Source organism: Tasmannia lanceolata, unplaced genomic scaffold, assembly GCF_043159265.1.
Source record: "Tasmannia lanceolata isolate RefF3 unplaced genomic scaffold, GAP_Taslan_0.1 ptg000024l, whole genome shotgun sequence".
Taxonomy (NCBI): Eukaryota; Viridiplantae; Streptophyta; class Magnoliopsida; order Canellales; family Winteraceae; genus Tasmannia; species Tasmannia lanceolata.
This window is the reverse complement of record NW_027518701.1, coordinates 988,155-1,009,628: the sequence shown is the minus strand read 5'-3', so window position 1 is coordinate 1,009,628 and position 21,474 is coordinate 988,155. Positions and strand designations below refer to the sequence as shown.

Genomic DNA, 21,474 nt, shown 5'->3' with positions numbered 1-21,474 from the left:
CCACTCCTCCCATAGTTGTTTGACTCATCCAACCCATTAATTTTATAGGACCTCACATAGATAGGATGTTCCTAAGAAACAACCTCCATACCATAATCCTAACCATCTGATCTATAGAAGCCCAATTTCTAACTGTCCCTTTTAAACTTCCACAGATCATAACCATAACCATAAACAATAACCATAAACCATAACCATAACTATAACCTATAAACCTAATGGGTTGGATGACTCAACCAACTATGGGAGATATGGTTTGTGCACTCTAGCTCAGGCTGAGCTCTAGAGCACAAACCATATATCATGCATTTTTTTTTACTACAAGTCCGGCCCCCCAGGTGTAAATTCCTGGTTTCGCCCCTGCTTGGGCCAACACATAATATTGATGGGCCATATTGCTTGGATAGATAAAATCTATCAGGGGAAGGCAAAACGACTAAAAGGATTGATGTTACTCTCTCAATCTTTATTACTATTTAGGTTCTTGAAACATGGTTTTTTTAGTGTTCCAGAGGTAACCAATGTTAGAGTTAGTGCCCTAAAAGCCAGTACATTTCGTATATCTTGTCACATAAATATTAATAAAGAAAATATTTCATGACATCTATTGGGTATTATCAGATTGAATATTTGTGATGTGCTCGTTATCTGACACATATTTGTATTTTTCATATTTTGCTGCAGCTGGTCGGTCACACATATTCGTATTTTGCTGCAGCTGATCAGTCATGAAGACGTCACTGAAAAATGGCTGATCCACATATGCTATCATTGTTAGAACGTTACAAGTGTTATAAATGACCACCAGATTAGGTGGCCATTAATGTCTGACCATCTCACCTCCTCCCCTATAAATATGGGGTATCACTTGATGAATGGGACAATGAGAAAATCTTTCTCTATTTATTCTCTCATATACACTCTCTCTCTCTCTCTCTCTCTCTCTCTCTCTCTCTCTCTCTCTCTATTTATTCTCTCATATATATATATATATATATATATATATATATATATATATATATTACTTTTTGTTATATTTATAACACATTATCAGCACGAAGCTCTGACCAACTTATTTGTCATTAAGACGAATTTGCTCCGATCAGCTCAAGTTCTGTCTGAACAGATCAGTGCACACTTTGGATCAATACAAATTACAACAGTAAAATTATAAGCTAATTAATTTATTTACAGTGCTTTAATTTTTTATTATGTGGTCTCGTTCATTTGAGCGGATTCCCGCCTTTGTAACGAGAAAACAAATTTAATTCATTTCCAGTACTCAATTTTTATTCTGTGGGCTCGTTCATTTGAGCAGATTACCGCCTTTGTAGCAAGAACACAAATTTAATTCATTTCCAGTACTTAATTTTTATTCTGTGTGCTTGTTCATTTGAACGGATTACCGCCTTTGTAGTGGGAATACAAATTTAATTCATTTCCAGTACTTAATTTTTATTCTGTGGGCCCGTTCATTTGAGCGGATTACCGCCTTTGTAGCGAGAACACAAATTTAATTCATTTACAGTACTTAATTTTTATTCGGTGGTCTCATTTCATTTGTGCGGATTACCGCCTATGTAACAGGAACACGGTTCCATTTTTCATTTTGTGTAATCTGCTAATCTACTTTTATAAGGTCACACCTTTGTTTCGCGGATAACCGCATGTCATTTGATGGGAATTTATTTATCATACATATATATATATATATATATATATATATATATATATATATATATATGTATAAACATATTTCTATCATCATCTGGGGTAGTGGCTTAGTGGTAGGAAGCCGCTCAATCTAAATACACTCAACGTCTTGGGTTCGAGTCGCGCAAACCCAATTATATCAGATGATCTCATGCCCTAGGTAACTCGGGGGAACATGAGCAACAGCCGATGAGTACCCACCTATGAGGCTCCAATTTTGATTTACGCTTCAATAATTTTTAAATGAATATATGAATGATGAGGAATGATAGATACAAGGGAGCCCTTGCATAAAGAGCCGCAAAAGGGCTCTTGATGGGATCCACGTCATCAAATGTAACTGATTTTACATTTTCAATTGATTTTAAAATGTAACTGAAAATGACGTGGATCCAATGAAAGGCCCTTTTGCTGCTCTTTATGCAAGGGCTCCCTTGTATCTATCATTGCTCATGAATGATTAATATTTTATTTTTTTGCTAAAATGTCTAATTATTCAAAATTGGAGTTTGTTGCTTTGGCTAGAATGACATTACTGGCAACAATTACTTATCTTGGGTCCTTCACCTATTGGGCAAGATCTGATTTTTCACCTATTGGTCCGCAATCTCCAACCTTGAGGACAAGGTTTATTTCAAGGTGGGTGGAATGTATGTCCTTAAATGGGGACCCACTTGTGGTAGAATAAATTAATTTGATATTTTAGTTAATAATATCATATCTTACCATATCTGTTATTTTTATTAATTAGGATAGATTAGAATACTACTTTAGATTAGGATAATCTTGATTTAGTAATTTCTATGTTTATATCCAATAATTTTTATGTTTATGTGGATCTCGGATGGTGGAGGGGCGTTGTGGTTGCGCCTTCTCCCGTCATCTCCCCACACTCAAGGGTGTGTCAGTGGTGTGCTCTTTGTTGTGTTGTTCTTTCATGTTCCCTTTTTGGTCAGGGGTATTTTTATGTCTGTGTTTCCTGTGAACTTGAGATAAAGATCCTAATTTTATGGGAAAAAAGAGGTTTTCAAAGTCACCACCAAGGTTAGGGCCTAAGCCCCGAATTTGAGATACAAATCTGAATTCCACGAGAAAGACAACGATCGATGTTGCCTTCTAGTTTGGGGCCTAAGCCCCGAATTAACTCTATTTTCGGCATGGCCTTGTCAGAAATTTGGGCAAAGGATATAGTTAAGTGAGGTGAAGGTGTTATGCACCCCGCATGCCTAGGAAACCCGATCTCTTGACTTGAATTGGTGGATGTTAGAAAACTTTAGCAAAATCGATTTTAAACTCTTTTTACGATTAAACTTATTCCTGAGTTGGATTTCAAACGGAAGGAAGGGTAAAATGGTGAGGAAAGAGGGGTCTTTTGGTCAGTATGAATACGCATACATAAAGAAGTAAAGAAAGCAAGTAAAGTGAAAGTTTTAGAGTCATTTTATAAAGAGAAGTAAAGGGTTTTCTTTAATTCAATCTTTGACAAACGGTAACACTGAAAAGATTGAGATCGCCCCTAAATCTACTTTTTAGATGTAAGCTCTCTTGAACAAGTCAAAATAGGACCTAGAAGGGCAGGTGATCTCAAGCTAGTTGATTATCGAAAGCGGAGAGTGAAAATTAAAGGAAAGTCTTTACAAGGGAGTAAAAGGGCTTTTTATTAAACAATGAAGGGAACTTCTTTAATCTAGTGCGGTTATAAATAACAAAACTAAAATGTTTGACATAGACAATAACACTAAAATGAGTGAGATAGACTGCAATGCGGATTCATGATATCAAGGGGGGATTGAGGCCCATGCTTCCCTGTATCGAATACCGAGAAGAATGGTCTATCATTAATCATATTATTTGTTGCGTGCAAATAACTGGATTTAAGGAAATAGCTTTTGTTCAATACCTTATTTACATTAAAGGGAATTTCTTTAATCTAGTGTGCTTGTAAACAACAACACCAAAATGATTAAGATAGATGACACAACGCTTCACTGTACAATCACCTAGAAGGATGGTTTATCTTTAATCATATCAAATTGTTTGTTGCATACAAATTACCGAATTTAAGGAAATAGCGTTTGCTTAAGACTTTATTTGCATTAAAGGGAACTTCTTTAATCTAGTGTGTTTGTAAACAACAGCACCAAAATGATTGAGATAGACGGCACAACACTTCGTTGTACAAGCACCTAAAAGGACGGTCTATCTTTAATCAGATTGTTTGTTGCGTACAAATAACCGGATTTAAAGAAATAGCCTTTGCTTAAGAAATTTTTTTCAATAAAAGGGAATTTCTTTAATCTAATGTGTTTGTAGACAACAATGCCAAAATGGTTGAGATAGACGGCACAACACTTCATTATACAAGCACTTAGAATGATGGTCTATCTTTAATCAGATAGTTTGTTGCGTACAAATAACCAGATTTAAGAAAATAGCCTTTGCTTAAGACTTTATTTAAATAAAAGGAAATTTCTTTAATCTAGTGTGTTTGTAGACAACAACACCAAAATGATTGAGATAGACAGTACTGCGGATTCCTGATATCGAGGGGCAGCGAGGCCCATGCTTCCCCGATATCGAATACCAAGAAGAACGGTACATAATTAATCAGATTGTTTGTTGTGTACAAATAACCGGATTTAAGGAAATGGCCTTTGCTTAAAGACTTTATTTATATAAAAGGATATTTTTTTAATCTAGTGTATTTGTAGACGAAAACACCAAAATGAGTAAGATAGAATGCACTGCGGATTCCTAATATCGGGGGGCATCGAGGCCCATGCTTCCCCATATCGAATACTGATAAGAGCGGTCTATCGTAAATCAGATTGTTTATTGCGTACAAATAACCGAATTTAAGGAAATAACCTTTGTTTAAGAAAATTGGAGAAAACGAGGGGATTTATGCTAAGGGTTTGGGGCCAAAGGATGCCCAAACCCTATAGCTACCCACAACCTATTTTTTGGCGAAAGAAAGTGCAAAAAGGTTGTGAAAGTACCTAGTTTAAGGTTGGTGTTGCTCTAAATCCTTAGAAAAAAAGGTAGAACTCTGATGTCTGGTGTTATATTAAAGGAAATTGCAGCAGAACTCCAATACCCGATGATAAAGTAGAAGAGATTTCAGCAGAAACTGGTTTCCCCAAGCTTCTCTCACTTTCTCTCTTTCTCTCTCTAGGGTTTTTTAAACCAAACGGGAAAGGTGGGTGTGAATACCAAAGAGAGAGGGGTGCTAAATCTAAGAGGGGTGTACTAACTAAAAAGGAGGAGTCCTAATGCTAAATGGGTGTACAAACCAGAGAAAAAGCAAGTGAAAAGGCAAAGGGATGGAAAAAGGGATGACAAATGACGGAGGGGTGGCTCTCCTTTTATAAATTTTTAAGACAAAATCGCAGAGGGAGTCCCCTACGATTTTAGAGTCCCCCGGGACTCCTGTCGGGGACCCTAAAATCACAGGACTCTCCCGACGATTTTAGGGTGGGTCCCACCTCCCGATTTCTGTCTCGGTTAGTTTGGGTGGGTTTTCGGGGCTCTAGAAAATGGTTTTGGGTTTCAAGGAGTGATTTTCTGGGTGCGAGAGGGCTAGTATACTTCAAATCGATTGTTTTGAAGTCCCAAACTAATCTCCAGTTGGCGGAAAATGTTTCTGAGAAGTGAAAAAGTAACTTTTGGTCGTTACTTCATGGTTTTTGAAGACTGAAAAGTGGTTTTTGTGTCTCAATTGCTGATGAGTGGTTTTTTATTCCTAATGAAATGTTTGTGATGACCAAAAATAGTTCTTGCATGCTAAGGAATATTTATTGATAACCGGGGCTGATTTCCGGTTCTTAGAAAGTGGTTTATGGTGACCAAAAGTGATTTTCGGATCCCTGGAAGTTGGTACCGGGTTCCTTTATCTTCGGTTTGTGGGTGGCTTGAAAAGTGGTTCTTGGATCTAGGAAAGTTGTTCTTGGTAACCAAAGTGATTTTCGATTCCCAAAAAGTGGTTTTTGGGCCCTGAAATGGGTTTGGGTCCTCGGAAATTGGTACCGGGTTCCCAGTCATTGGTGCGTTTGTAGATGATATAGGAAGTGATCGTTGGCTTTAGGAAGATTTTCCCTGGTAGCCAAAGTGGTTTCTGGTTTCCAAAAGGAGGTTTGTGGTGACCGAAGGGTAGTTCTGGTTCCTAGAAATGGCTTCCGGTAGAGCTTTTGCTGAGTTTTGGTGTTTTGATCTTCAGGATGTTGTGTTTGCTGTAAAAAGCAGGTGCCAATCTATCTAGGTTTATCCTTGGGACCTTTGTTTGACCATTTTAGGGCTCTTTCGAAAAGTTTTGGTGAACTCGATGGGTTCTGTGTGCAAGATTTGTTGCAGGTTGTCTTGGGTATCGAGTGTTCAGATTGTTAGGGTGGTTTGAGTAACTTTGTATTTTGGAAAAACCTAGAGAAATACTGAGAGAGATACCGAGAGAAAGACCAGAGAAGCTTCCAGACTCATCATATGATATATCATCACAGCAACCTATCATCAGTCTGGTCTTGACAAAATGGTGTGTCTACAGTTTATCTTTGAGTGCTTTATATAAGCACATGTTACTGTTAATGAAAAGAATGAAGAAATCATCTTAGAAATTGTCTTTTTTAACAAAGGACGATTGATCCTTCCCCCAAAGTGGATCAAGAGTCCAATCTTCCCTCTAAGACAATCAATCACATTACGAATCGATTGGGGTTCATAACAATTGTTACAAACCCGAATCAGTTTGCAACAGAATTGATCTTCTTAGAGGGAAGATCAGCCTCTTAATCCACTTTAGGGGAAGGATCGATCCTCCTTTGTGCAAAAATACACAAATTCTATGATAATTTCTTCTTTGATTTCCATTAATATTTAACATGTGCTTATATAAAGTACTCAATGATAAACATGGAAAGATCTAGAAAGATCTTATGATAAGAATAGAAATAACCAAATAAAGATTATCCTAATCTAAATAGGTATCCTAATCTACATAATTACTAAATATATCATATCTGATCATATTCACTAATATATCTAATTAATTTAGAAAAATGATAAATGCACCCCTTTTCATTACTCGGGATACCCAGCTGCACTTTATCTATGACTGCAAAAGGCTGTTGTACATCACATGCGATGGATTTAAGGGACCTGATTGCCGTCGTAAACTGCAACTTGGTGTCCCAAGTAATGAAAAGCGGTGCATTTATCATTTCCCTTCATTTATTCGACTCTAAGTGGGACCCATCTCGGCACCTAACATTCCACCCGCCATGAAATCAACCTTGTCCTCAAAGTTGAAGATTGAGTACTAGCTGGTGAAAAATGAGATCTTGCATTGCTTTCCTTCTCCCTTGTCTTGTAATTAGTTATCATTACGCATGTCGTCATCAAGAGTTTAGGCCGCTCCATTTTAAAACTAATCTCATCGGGCGTTATCATTTTTCAGCGGCAATCTCGTCGCACTCGACAATACTACAAATTATTGATAATTTGAAGTATGGTAGTGTCCATATCTGTCCCTATTTTTATCATTTAAAAAGGCTACTACGGTTGACAACTCTAAATAATGAAAGACAATATAAGTTACTGAAATTATAAAAACATAATTGTGCTGATATCATTTTCCATCAAAAATGGCTCTTTAATGTATTCCCGCAAAAGTATTGCATGCGATAACGCAGATATTTTCAGGGTTTCAGAATCATCGACTACATTTTGTTGCCTAAGAAAGAAGGCATGCAATGAACATTGATAGACCTCACGTCACTGAATACGTCCTTACCCTACACCCCCACAGTCCCCACTCTATATATACACTTCTCAGCATTATAGAAAACCATCCTCTCTCTCTCTCTCTCTCTCTCTCTCTCTCTCTCTCTCTCAAAGAGATCAAAGAAAATGGAGAAATCCCCAGAAACAGAACACCCCCAAAAGGCATTTGGTTGGGCAGCAAGAGATAGTTCTGGAATGCTCTCCCCCTTTCACTTTTCCAGAAGGTACCCAGATAGATTGTTCATTCATTTCGTTTTTTTTTTTCAATATATAAAAGATAGTGTGGGTAGAACTCTGATATTTTATGGGGATATTATTTTCCCCCTAACTTTGATGGAAACTGGATGAAAATAATGAAGGGTTTCTATATTCATGGAAGAAAATAAGAACCCTGTTCTTATTATTATCTTTCTTTCTTTTTTCAGTGTTTGATACTAAATTCTGATATCAATCACATTATGTTAATCAATTTATTTAAATGGGTCATTTTGATTTTTATTTTAGAACATTTTCTATTCTAAATATAAAAAGGGCACTGATGGAGCTTGTTTGCATTCTATGGAAATGATTTTTGGGCCCATCAAATGAATGGTTTGGATCATCCTATGGAGTTGGTCGTACAGTAACATTAAGGCCCGTCCACAACATAGGACGATCCAAGCCGTCCATGGTTTGGATAATCCTATGGAGTTGGTCGTACAGTAACATTAAGGCCCAATCGTAGGCCCCACCGATATTTTTCAAATTGAAGCGTACCGTCTACAACATAGGATGGTCCAAGCCGTCCATGGTTTGCATCATCCTATGGTGTGGTTCGTACAGTAACATTAAGGCCCAATTTAGGCCCCACTCATATTTTTGAAAATAAAGTGTGCCGTCCAAACCATAGGATGATCCGAGCCGTCCATTTGATGGGCCGTAACTTAAATGGGTTGTGCCCCCAAAATCATTTGCATAGGATGATCACAACCCTCCAATCTATAGAGGTTTTCATAATAAGCAATTTCTCTTTATATCTGAGGGTTAGGATCATCATATGGAAATAGGTTTTTGGGACACAACCTATTTACGATGTGGCCTATCAAATGGACCGCTTGGATCATCCTATGGTCTGGATGGTGCACTGTCATAGTGGGTTGGATTTGGGCACAAAGGAGGAGAATTTTGGGAGGCCATCAACTGTACCTGTTGTGGAGAGAGAGAGAGAGAGAGAGAGAGAGAGAGAGAGAGAGAGAGAGGTGAGAGACGTGCACTAACACGATTCAAGGGGGGTGGGGACACACTACGTCATAAAAAAAAAGAGAAAAAAAGTGACATATACCTTGCGGGGGGCGGGCCGGGGCGGCGGGAGGGGGAGGAGATATCAGCGCCCTATAAAAAAAAACCCAATATTGATTGATGGGCTTCTTGCAATGTTTGGCCCTTGGACTTTACTTAAAGTCGGAAGTTGATATTTACACCCCCCTTGTTTCTTTGCCATCATACTCTTTTGATTTTAGAAAATTTTCAGTTCCTGGCGGTCTGCTGAAAACTAGGGGTGTTAACATCATTTTGGGTTTTTACAAAAAGAGTAACCTACTATGCAATTTTCAAAAAGAACAACTTAGTTTGCAAATTTGCAAGAAGAGGAATGGCATTTGGCCATAGTTTGCAATTGGGGTGGCATTACTATCTTCCCACACCTCTTGTTTTTAGAGATTTTATATGGTATAAGCATGCATAGTTCAATATTTTTCAAAACATCATAGGATGATCCAAACCGTCCATTTGATGGGTCACAATGTAAATACGTTGTGCCCCAAAACTCATTTCCATAGGATGATCCTAGCCTTCCAATCTTTTGAGGAACTCCATGTTATGCAAATCTCCATAGATTGGAAGGCTAGGACCATCCTATGGAAATATTTTTTGGGCACAACCTATTTACGTTGTGGTCCATCAGATGGACAGTTCGGATCATCCTATGGTGTGGGTCGTACACTACTTTTTGAAAATATTTAACTAAATGGGCTTATACCATATAAAAATGTTGATTTTTAAATGGGCTCATGAATCCATTTCTTCCACTGATTTACTTTTGTTTCTGGAGATACTATTTATTGTTTGTTTTTTTATGATCGTTCCTTCTTAACATGCGAGATATAATGATCTTCCCACACCCCTTGGTTTTTATAATGACACTCATTAAGAGACATGGTTGTGCACACTACAACACAACCAAAGCCTGATGCATCACACCTTTGTTTGATCCGAACCATTCAGTTGCTAGCCATTGCATTATAACTCCCAAATCAAAAAAAAAAAAAAAATGTTTATTGCTTGTTGATTTTAGAGGTGCAACTCGGGTTGATGTTTGTAGGAATTCAGGTTGCCCTTTACCTTAAAATCAGGTCGGTTCGGGTTGATTGCGCAGGTTGATTGTAAATAGAGGAATTCGGATTGAGCTTTTACCCGTAGAACCATTCAGTTGCTAACCAATCCAAGTTGCACCCCTAGGTGATTTCCACCTATGATAGTTTTGAACAAAGTCGAAGTCTAACCAAAAAAAAACATAAAGATTAGGTGTTAGGATTGGATTATAAACTGATTATTCATGTGCAAATTACTTTATTTTAAAACCAGAATTTTTATAGGGATTTTTGCTGATTAGTCTGGCAAAATAATTGCTTAAAAGTCCCTAAGAAAAGCATATTATCTAAGAAGTCTTACTTTTACAAAATAATTGCTAAAAGGTCCCTAAAACTAACATACGTCAATTTTCTCCGTTTAAAATTTTAAAATGACAATTTTACCCCGCAACTACTTTAACAGGTTTTAGCCTATTTTGATTTCGTTTTTCATTGCAAAGTAGATTACATGATTTAGATTAATTTGGATGAATTTCATAATAAATTGAAAACCCCTCTCAAAAAAAAATTAAAATAGGGTGGGTTGGAGATATCTTTTCTTCATGTGTAAATAAAGTAAGAAATTTTAAGAATATTTTTTCCTTTCAAACTTTTCTAAATAATTCCTATCTTGGTTGGGTTACAAGAAAAGTATTTCTTACGAATTTTTTTTCATTAATGATTTAAGGGGGTGATTATTCTGATTAATTTAGAGGGATAAAGTCAAAAATATTGGAAGAGATCCTTTTTATTAAAAAAAAAATGCCTAAAACGTTAACAACTTGTAGGATTTTACAAGATTTTTGTCGAAAATATTGGAAGAGATGCTATTTTTGCCTATTTCTTATTTATTTCCGAAAATATTGGAAAGGAAATCAACATTGGCTGAAATGAATTAACGGGTTGGAGGGGTAAATTTGCCATTTTAAAAATTTTAATGGAGAAAATTGACGTATGTTGGTTTTAGGGACCTTTTAGCAATTATTCTCTAAAAGTAGGACTGTTTGGATTAGGGGTGCAAGTTTGGCCCTATCAGCCCTGAGCCCGAACAGGGTCAGGGCTGGATTTTCCAACCCTGAGGTCGGGTCAGGGTTCATTTTTTTAGACCCTGACTCGGCTCCGGTCGGGTTCTGGGATAATGCCTCGGGTACCCTGACCCGGCCCGACCCTAAGTTTTCTATTATAGAATTGAACCATCTATGCATGTTTCTTTTTCTAATGTTTTCTATTATCTTGGATTGGTGTTTCTTTAGATTATTATTATTAATTGTCTTTGTTGCCCGTCATGTTGTTGAATTCATATTGTCTTATTTTGTTCCCTTTCTCTTATTGATCATTTTGTTCTATATGATAAGTGGTTGCTTTATTTTTGGCACTCTTAACAGTTATTTGCACTAGAGTCAATTAGGGCCGGCCCGGCCCGGCCCTGCCCAATCAGGGCCAATCAGGGCGGGCCGGGGCCAGCACTGAGCCCTATAGGTAGGGCTGGCAACGGGGCGGGTCGGGGCCGGATGTTGGGGTCCCCTACCCCTTCCCCTTTGCGGGGAATTTCCCCCCTCCCCTTCCCCTCCCCTCTGTGGGGATGGTGGGGAATCCCCCTCCCCGCGGGGAATATATAATCCCCTTCCCCTCCCAGCATCCTTCGGGGACAAAATCCCCGCCCCGCTCCGCTCCAACATCACCCCCTCTTTAGTCATTGATACACTGATGATGGGTGTCCCTAATCAACTTGATGCAATTTCAATATATAAAAATGTTATGAACTAACATACTTGTAGACGAAGGAGATATATTTCTTACTCTTCAGAAGATAGCAAAATTCCTTGAAGTACTGACTTGACTCTTGAGTGCCCTCGCAGCAGTCGCACCAACAGGCGTTATAAACCCAAATAGATGCCTGAGCAATGTTCAGAGGCTTGGGAATCACCAAAATGCAAAAAGTGAACTGTGTTCCTAACCTGAGCAATGTTTCTTTTGTGGGAAGGAATTAAGGAAACCCTAAGTCCCTAACCAAAATAAAAATGCAATTTATTATTTTATTTTCGCCACAGATGTTGGCACTACGATTTTTTGATAATGGCATACACTCAGCTTATCTTTATTATTTCAACATCTGTCAAAAGGTTATTATAGTTCCCAAAATGCTCTCAGAAGCTAATTAAAAGGAAAAGACAAGCTAAGTTTATGTTTGGGGGAATCTTGTAGCCGATCCACAGAGTTTCTAGTAGTTTTCCTAAAAAAAACACTTAAAAATATACCAAAAAATGGCATTGATTAACGGGGCGAGCGGGGAGGGGACAACTACATCCCCTTCCCCTTCCCCTCCCCGCACCGGGGAATTTTTAAATTCCCCTTCCCCTTCCCCTTCCCCTATCAAATCGGGGAATCCCCGCCCCAAACGGGGCGGATCCCCTCTTTTTCGGGTGAAATTGCCAGCCCTACCTATAGGGTGGGCCATGGGTTGAGGTTTTTCGGCCCTGACTCAGGGTCAGGGCGGGTCAAGGCCGAGATAATGGGATCCAAGGTTGGGCTAGGGTTTTGAAAAACCCGACCCTGTTGCAGCACTAGTTTGGATAATATGCTTTTCTTATTTTACCATGTAGGGACTAATCAGCAAAAATCATGGTTTAAGTCCATTTAGTTCAATATTTTCAAAAGGTAGTATACGGCCCACACCACAGGATGATCCAAACCGTCCATCTGATGGGTCACAACGTAAATAGGTTGTGCCCAAAGAATCATTTCCATAGGATGACCCTAGCCTTCTAATCTAAGGAGGTTTCCATAACATGAAGCTATAGATCGGAAGGCTAGGATCATCTTATGGAAGCAATTTTTTGGGCACAACCTATTTACATTGTGGGACATCAGATGGACGGTTTCGATCATCCTATGGTGTTTTGAAAAGTACTGAACTATGCATGCTTATACAGTTACACCAGTTAAAAACTCTAAAAACAAGGGGGTGTGGGAAGATCATAATGCCACCCCTAACATTCTTAAGATAAAGGATACTTTTGTCATTTTAAAATTTAAATCCATCTTGTGTTTGAATTCTGCCAGAGACGTCAACTTTACCCCCATTTGCAAATTTGCAAGCTATGTTACTGTTTTTGCAAATATTGAATATATAGTAGGTTACTCTTTTTGCAAAAGCGGGTATCATCTTTTTAAGAATTTGCTAGGGAGCATTGAAGAAGGCATTTCGCAGGCCGGCTGTTACATGAGAGTGCAGCCACCTCACATGAATTAAATGAATAAGACAAAAGCTATTTCAAAATGAGCCTATCTGGCTGCTCTCTCATGCAACAGCTGGCCTGCAAAATGCTTTCTGCGATGATTCTTAGCAAATCGCCCCTTTTTAATATAATATTTAAATGGAAATGATATCAGCACAACCATATTTTGAAATTTTCTCAAACCATCTTGTCTTTTAGTATTTAAAGAGCTGTCAAAAGGTTATTACCTTTCCCCAAAAGCTCTCATAAGCCCATTAAAGAAGAAAAGACAGCTAGGGTTTGTGCAAATATCAAAATATGGTTGTGCCGATAACATTTCCCATTTAGAAATTGTAATTAATATTGAATAATTATATAGGAGCACTAGTAGGAAAAAGGGGTTCCGTTTTGGAGAAAAAAACAGGCATTAACCATTGGTGCCACGTCCACTAAAAGACAAAAGCAGAGAGCACAAATCCTGATAATGCAATAAATACACTTGGAAAAAAGTCAAATCAATGGTCATGTCATGCCCGTTTTTATTTCCAAAACGGAATCCCGTTTTTATACAGTGAGGGATTCTAAACTCATGGGCGCCCTTGCAAATGTGAGCTAAAAGGGCGCTCTCATTGGGTGAAAGTCACCAAAGTGCACTTATTACTCTTTGATTTTTACCTACTAGTAATGCACTAATGCACTCTGGTGACTTTCACGCAATAGGAGCGCCCTTTCGGCTCAAATTTGCAAGGGCACTTGTGAGTTTAGAACCAAGCAAATAGCCTTTTTACACATTAGCAATCTTTTTCTATTTTCTTGGCCTTTTGTTTTCTTAAAATGGCAAAACTACCCCTCCAATGCCATGAGGCATGGAGGGGGACATGTTCAGTTCTACTCTCAGTTTCCGTGGCAGCACTCTTTTGATATGTGATTTTCAGGGCTAATGGTGACGATGACATAACATTGAAGATTTTGTTCTGTGGAATTTGTCATACGGACCTTCACAGAGTCAAGAACGAGTGGAAAGATTCTGTTTATCCTGTCATTCCCGGGTATGTCACACGTTAACGCCATTTTCCTTTCCATTTTCTTAAATATAATAGCAAATTAGTCTTAATTGAAATTATGAGGAATGATAGATGCAAGGGCCCTCTTTATGCAAGGGCCGGAGAAGAGCCCTAGAACAGATCCGCGTCATTTTCAAATTCGGTTGAACTTAATGACGTGGATGTATTCCAGGGCCCTTCTTTAGCCCTTGCATAAAGAGAGCCTTTGCATCTATCATCCCTCTTGAAATTATTATAATGCCCTGCATCCTATAAATTGTTGGTGATGTCCGTTTGGAGATAAGGAATATAATCGGCATGGGTTGACACGTGTAAGGAGATCCTCATTTTGTCTTACTTGGGTGTGCAAAGACGAAAATGTTCTGGGCGAATAGTGAGGCCGATAGGCTAGCTAGGGTGAGAGTCTCTAGGGCAGCATTGAAAACCTTCGACTTCATCTCCCCTTGGAGGAGTTTTGCATTGTGAGCCTTTTTATATGTTGTGTCTTGTTGTCTTGTATTGTTCATCTCGATCGCTAGGGTTCTCCTCATGTTCCCCTCTTCTGTTAAAGTAATTCTTTGTCATTTAAGAAAAAGAAATGCCACTTACTCTATTATGGGCACACCTATTTAGGTTATCACTTGTTTTTCTCAAGGCTGCCAGAAAGGGAAGCGGGAAGCGAAGGCTCTCTGGAAAGTGTGAAGCAGGAAGCGTGAAGGCTGGAGAATTTTTTTAATAGTTAAATATTTAAAAAAATAAAAAAAATAAAAAATTACTAAAAGAATATAAGAAATAATTATATGAACCAAATATTTAAAAAAAGACATTTTATTAAAAGATCCAATTTTTACTTAAAGGAAAATCACTATCAGCTGAAATGCCTGTGTTGACTAGTGCATCGCGTTAGAAAAACTTTTAGAAACCAAATTATGAGATTTTTTAGCAGACTTTGGAGATTTAATAATGTTTGGATATGATAGAATTTATGAATTTTTAAAATTGAAAAAATATCGTTCCGTTTTTTCGAATTTTTTACAAGAACTGGAAAGTTAACTTTTTATCCTTTTAGAGTTGGGTCTTGAAACTATTTTTAATAGATTCAAATAGGAGTCATTCCCTTATTTACATGTAAATCTGTAAGTACCTACATGTAATATTAACTACTTAAATGACTTTACATGTAATATAGTTATGGCCCATTCACGGGGAGGTCACGAGATGGATGGCTGGATCATCAGCAATAGAACAGTATATAATTTTGAAGGAAAAATGATATAAATAAATACTATAGCTGTCTTGGGGCTCACATGCATCAGATGGACATGAACGGGTCCCATTATCATTAGCCCCTCCTTGACTGGAAGATGCTAACCCCTACATCTATAACTCCTTGTTTAGGTTTCCTGGAGAGATGTTAGTAGTATTGATTGTTGTGGGCCGTCTTCTTAAGGATGTCTTATAATGGTCCACTTAGGACAGTAGTCCATAGAACAGACTGTAAACATATAGTTTTAGCAAAAATAAAACTACATATAAATAAAGAGGAGAGTGTTCCTGCTCTGCAGCGCAGGGAGTTCCCTGCGTTGTAGTTGTTTATAACGCCTCCCATTCCCTGCGCTGTAGTTGTTTATAACGCCTCCCATGTTTGAATAATTCGTCATGTGCGTTGCATACAGTATGAGCGCCACTTCAAATGCTACCCTATCCACCAAAAATGTATCCGATCATCAACTTGAACAAATTATCAAAAATCTAACAGAGGAACAAATTACAAGTAACAATGATGTCACTCAATTTTACAGCAGTTCATGACCTTTAATCTCACATATCCTCAATCTATAACATCTGTCAAATTTCTACCATATTTGATTTACTTCAGTCCACTTTGTATGACAGAACATGTAATCCGCATCATCATTTAAAGTTATTTTTAATAGAATATATGATGATTTCTCACTATAAAACCCTCTCAATGCAAATCTTTTCTCAACTTTTATTTAGATATTGCCTTCACATGGTTCATAAATCCACCAAGTCAATCAATTATCTCGCCTTTTTTTCAGTTGCTTTGAGTATAACTTCGACCTAGCAATCACATTTGATGACATAATAAACACAAGACAACGAAATGATGAAACCTTCACTCAATTTTACACTAACAGAGAACACTAGCAAGTAGATTATCAGGTCACCACTCCAAGTCATTACTTGTATTCACCTCCATCGAATTCTTGCATTTGAGATCTCTCTTAGATCTCTAATGTTTGTCTCACTTCTTTAGATAAAGTCATTTAACAAGGTATTACAATTTCGAAAGCCTTCGAAGCTAATAAGATATTTCTTTTTTTGATCCAACATTGATCCTTTCTTATAACTTATCTCTATGAGCATGTGATTAACCAAATAAGCCAACAAGCTTTACACAAAACTGGTCAACCACAAAAAAAATCACCACATATTCCACCCAATGTCAGCTACGCCAACCTCTTTCAGTCTTGTATCCTTAAACATTATCCAACACCCAGAACTCAGGCCTAATGAACCTAAATGTAAACACTACTAAGAAAATTAATATTGTCAAATTATTGAATAATAAGTTACCTAGTAGCTCATTTTTATGCTTTTTAAATATTTCATACAAGAACTAATTACTAAAATAAACTAGTCACGGATGAAACCGCTCTCACACCCACACATGCACTAAGCCAATCCTCATGGTGGAAAAAAATCAAATAGCTCAAAGGACTCCCTCGGGACCTCCAATCTTGCCAGACAGTCGGCATCCAAATTAGCAGACTTTCTAACATGATGAAAAGATATGGAAGAACCCTCCACTCGATCTCTAATCTCGTCAACCTACTGTGCAAACTGCCAAGGGGGAGGTCTCCGCTTCAACCACTTGATGACATTTAGAGAATCCCCTTCCACTAACACCCTATCTCGAATATGCACTTCTATAAGCCTAATACATTGAAGCACGTCTCTTACCTACAATCACACCATCTAATTTGAAAAATAGGTTTTTATAGTAGACATGCATTTAACAATGTCCAAGTTATATCACAACCATAAATAACTAGACCAATTCAAATCTGCACTCCTCCAATCTTAACATCTCAACTTATGACTTCTTCACAAACTCCTTCAACATATCACATGACCAATACCAACTTTCACAAAAGAAAATACACTGATAACCCATTTTATCTCATCACTGGCAATCACATTATCCACAGATAGATAGATCACCCACCTATCAACAAGCTCCTAGAACAACTCAATAACATGTGACGAACTCTCGCTCCATCCATACTACATCCATCACAACAATGAAATCCAAGAATCACTAAAATTCAAATATATCAAAAATTCCCAGCTTACGCACCAAAAAAATACAATCACTAAGATTCAAATATATCAATAATCCAATAACTAGCACATTCCACATCCTCGACCTCCACCATATCATCTATGCTTAGGGCAAAATTTATGTTACTTTGTTTTGATAAAACTGTAACTTACCATGTTACCTTAGATATATGATCTGTTACGGAGTATAAAATACAATTCATATCATCTATGATAAGGAGACAAAAGAACGAGATAGTTCTCTTTCACTTGTTAAATCAAATATGTCCCATGTGGGACCCAATGTAGTTTGTTAGGATCCAATCCTATGGATAATCATCCCAGACAACAATCCACTCTGTATTGGCAATTCTACCAATGTGGAGATATGTTTGTCTTATAAAAATGCATGTTAAGATGGCAGTACAGGAAGGGCTGTCAGGGACTTCGGATGTGTCTTCCTAGCAGCACTAATTGAGGTATAAAACACCTTCTTTAGCTTGATGCAAAAACACAAGGAAATATAGCTATGCCATGGGTTTTGAAGTTGCACGATACACTCTGGTGGTTTGCTTCGTTCTACGTCTTTCAAGTTGCATTTGTGTGTTTGTTGGAACCAAACATCTAATGCAAGTCCCCATTGATTGGAAACTTCCCACCAATTGGACAATCTTTATAGTTTGATATAGTGTTTATAAAAATGTGTCCTCAGATAAGAACTCCACCAAGGTAAATTCAAATAAGTTTTTTATTGACTCAATAGGTCCAAAACTGAGTGGACTGCGTAGGATTAATGTTTCACTCATGGAACTTTCAAATGATGCTTTTTTAGTTGAATGTTAATTATTAGACATTTTTTTGTTTTAACAGTCCCCTAGTAGGCTTATGTTTGGATGGTTAGAAATGTCAAGTTGGTAATAGAATTTCAACATCACCATCATCTAATCAGCATCCAGTAGTCACGATTTGTGGGGCTCATCACATTGCGACATTGCGGTTCTCACATGTATCTACACATAGGAACGAATCTATTTCTTTGCTTGGTAACAATGCAAAAATATTATGCTAAAATGAGTGGTTTCCACAGGCACGAGATTGTTGGTGTAGTCACAGAGGTGGGGCGCAATGTAACAAAATTCAAGGTTGGAGATAAGGGAGGTGCATGGTCGGGGCATGCCATAGTTCCGATAACTGCGAGAAGGGCTTGGAGAATTATTGCCCTAAAGTGATTTCGACCTATAATTCTGTTTATCACGATGGCACCATGACATATGGCGGTTACTCTGACATGCTAGTCGTTAATGAGCATTATGTTGTCCATTTCCCTGAAAACATGCCCCTTGATGTGGGTGCACCGTTATTGTGTGCCGGGATCACCGTTTTCAGCCCAATGAAATATTTTGGATTGAGTGAGCCCTGTAAGCATTTGGGAGTGGTTGGGCTTGGTGGGCTTGGGCACGTTGCGGTGAAGTTTGCGAAGGCATTTGGAATGAAGGTGACAGTAATCAGCAAATCTCCTAGCAAGGAGAAGGAAGCAATTGAGCGACTCGGTGCTGACTCGTTCCTGGTCAGCCATGACTCAGCACAAATGCAGGTAAGAATTTTATTATGGTGTAAGGATTCTTCTTTGTGTTCACTTGGACCCCCTCTAGAGGAAATGGATTTCTTGCCCTTGTATTTTTCCGAGTGAAATTTATCCCCTAGTTATGGTGTAAATTTAGTCTTCTGCTACTGGGTGTGACAGTTAAGACCCCAATTTAGAAATTCTTGTTTTGATTCAGCTAAAATGATGGGTTTCCTTTATGATCTTTCTAAGAAGTGCAATTTTACTATTAAGATTTTGCATTTTTTTGGTGTAGGCTGCCATGGGAACCATGGATGGTATCATCGATACGGTTTCTGCTGTTCATCCTCTCTTGCCATTGCTTGGTCTTTTGAAGTCTCATGGGAAGCCCGTTATGGTGGGCATATCGGATAGACCACTTGAGCTCCCAGTGTATGCTTTGGTTGGAGGTTAGTGAGTGTTGTATTTGTTGATGGCACTCAATTCATTTTTAGCAGGTAGAAGTACAAGTTGTGGCCATTTGTTACAGTAATCTGAACCAATTTATAGGCACTGCTAAATTTATCAAAAAAGCCTCCACAAATCAAAGGCTTGGAATCATCCCACAGAAAATCTTAGTATATGAATTGTTTGGATCACTGAACAAGTGGCCTTGAACTTCCACCTGTATTTTCTTCAAAGAAAAACATGCACAAACATCCTATACCAACTCTTTTTTAACTGTTTTAGTTGAATTACTTTGTTTTACACTTGTCAGATTGGCTGTTGAGAGCTTTTTGGGAATTATGATAGCCTTTTGAAGCTGATTAAAACATGTAAAACATGGTGAGTTCATCAAAACATGGTAGTTCCAATATCAATATATATTATTGAATCCTACAAAACAATGTACAGGATGATCAAATCTAGAGGATCCCTGTACTCAGCCCTTTCCATGTAATGTGTGTTTGACCTACCATTTATGAAATTATCATATGGTCCAACGAACAAGATGATAATGATTTTGATTTTGGCAGGGAGGAGAGGTGTGGAAGGAAGTTGCATCGGCGGAATGGAAGAAACCCAAGAGATGATCGACTTTGCCGGGAAGCACAACATTACAGCAGACGTCGAGGTCGTTCCAATGGACTATGTCAACACAGCCATGGAGCGGCTCACCAAAGCGGATGTCAGATATCGATTTGTAATCGACATTGCTAACACCTTAACTGCTCCATGATCACCATCAATTCGGCTCGGTGGCATCGGCAATGGAACATTAGTAACAACCTACTTGTGTTTGGTTCTCCTTTGATAGAGATGTTTTAAGGTTTGGTGTGTGTTGTTTTTGAACAATATTAATAATAATAAAATTGGATTATGAATTATATGCCTGTTATGGGCATTATTATCTATTGGATATGACATATTTGTCCTTAGGTTACGTTCTATGGAGACCATGTTAATGATGATGTTCATTGATGAGAGATATGATTGTCTAATTTCTTGTCACCTAAAAACAGGGGCGGAGCATAGCATGAGAGGGGCCATGGCCCCCCAATGAATAGCAAAATCCCTTTTATGGTTTATGGCCTTGCATGCATGCTTAGCTAGTTTAGTGACTTTACATGCATGCTTAGTGGACATGGCCCCCCAATGATCAATTCAGGCAAGTGTAAATTAACTCCTTTTTTCTAACGATGAATTTGATTCTTTAAATGTGAAAAGATCACTGAAAAACGTGAGGAAAGATGATTTTCAAAATCCAAATCTCCCAAACTAATTCCCACAATCATCTTTTTTTCTTAAAATCAATTTCTTCTTAATTGAATAGCATAAGACTATCAAGGTCTATCTTAGGTTTGTGATCTCCACCTTTAAATTCTCATTTGAACCAAAGAATTCAAGAAGAAAACACGGTTCGTTTTGACAGTTTAAAAAATCTACCAACCAACTTAACAAATTCTTACGATAGATCTTGTTTCTCCCGTCCACTATTAATAACTACAATTTTTGGAGGGTTTTTCAGATCAAAACAAGTAAATTGAACTCATCACATACCTTTATAGAAGAAAGATTTCTCTCCTCACCAAGACTCCCGACAGCTCCACACGATTTTCTCTATTTTGGGTTTTCTGTAGGATTTTGGGTTTATACATGTATTTATAGTTAGTCTCAACTCAACTCAACAAAGCCTTTGTCCCAAACTAGTTGGGGTCGGCTAAATGAATCATTTAGGAAAAATTCATGAAGAATGTGAAAGGAATCTACCTGGCTTTAATCCTGGCTCTAGTTGGGTTCTTCTATGTGAATCATTTTCTTCCATTCTAATCTATCCAAGGTCAAGTTCTCTGTTATGTTCCTAGCTATGAAGTCTTTCCTCACTGTTTCTACTGAAGTTTTTTTCGGTCTGCCCCTACCTCCTTTTACTCCATCAATTTAGCACGAGT

The 21,474-nt window shown here is 37.9% G+C and overlaps 1 pseudogene; it reads left to right on the top strand.

Annotated features, from left to right (window-relative positions):
* The first annotated feature begins 7,611 nt into the window (after window positions 1-7,611).
* On the top strand, window positions 7,612-20,288 carry LOC143857214 (putative mannitol dehydrogenase; annotated as a pseudogene).
* Window positions 20,289-21,474: the final 1,186 nt, after the last annotated feature.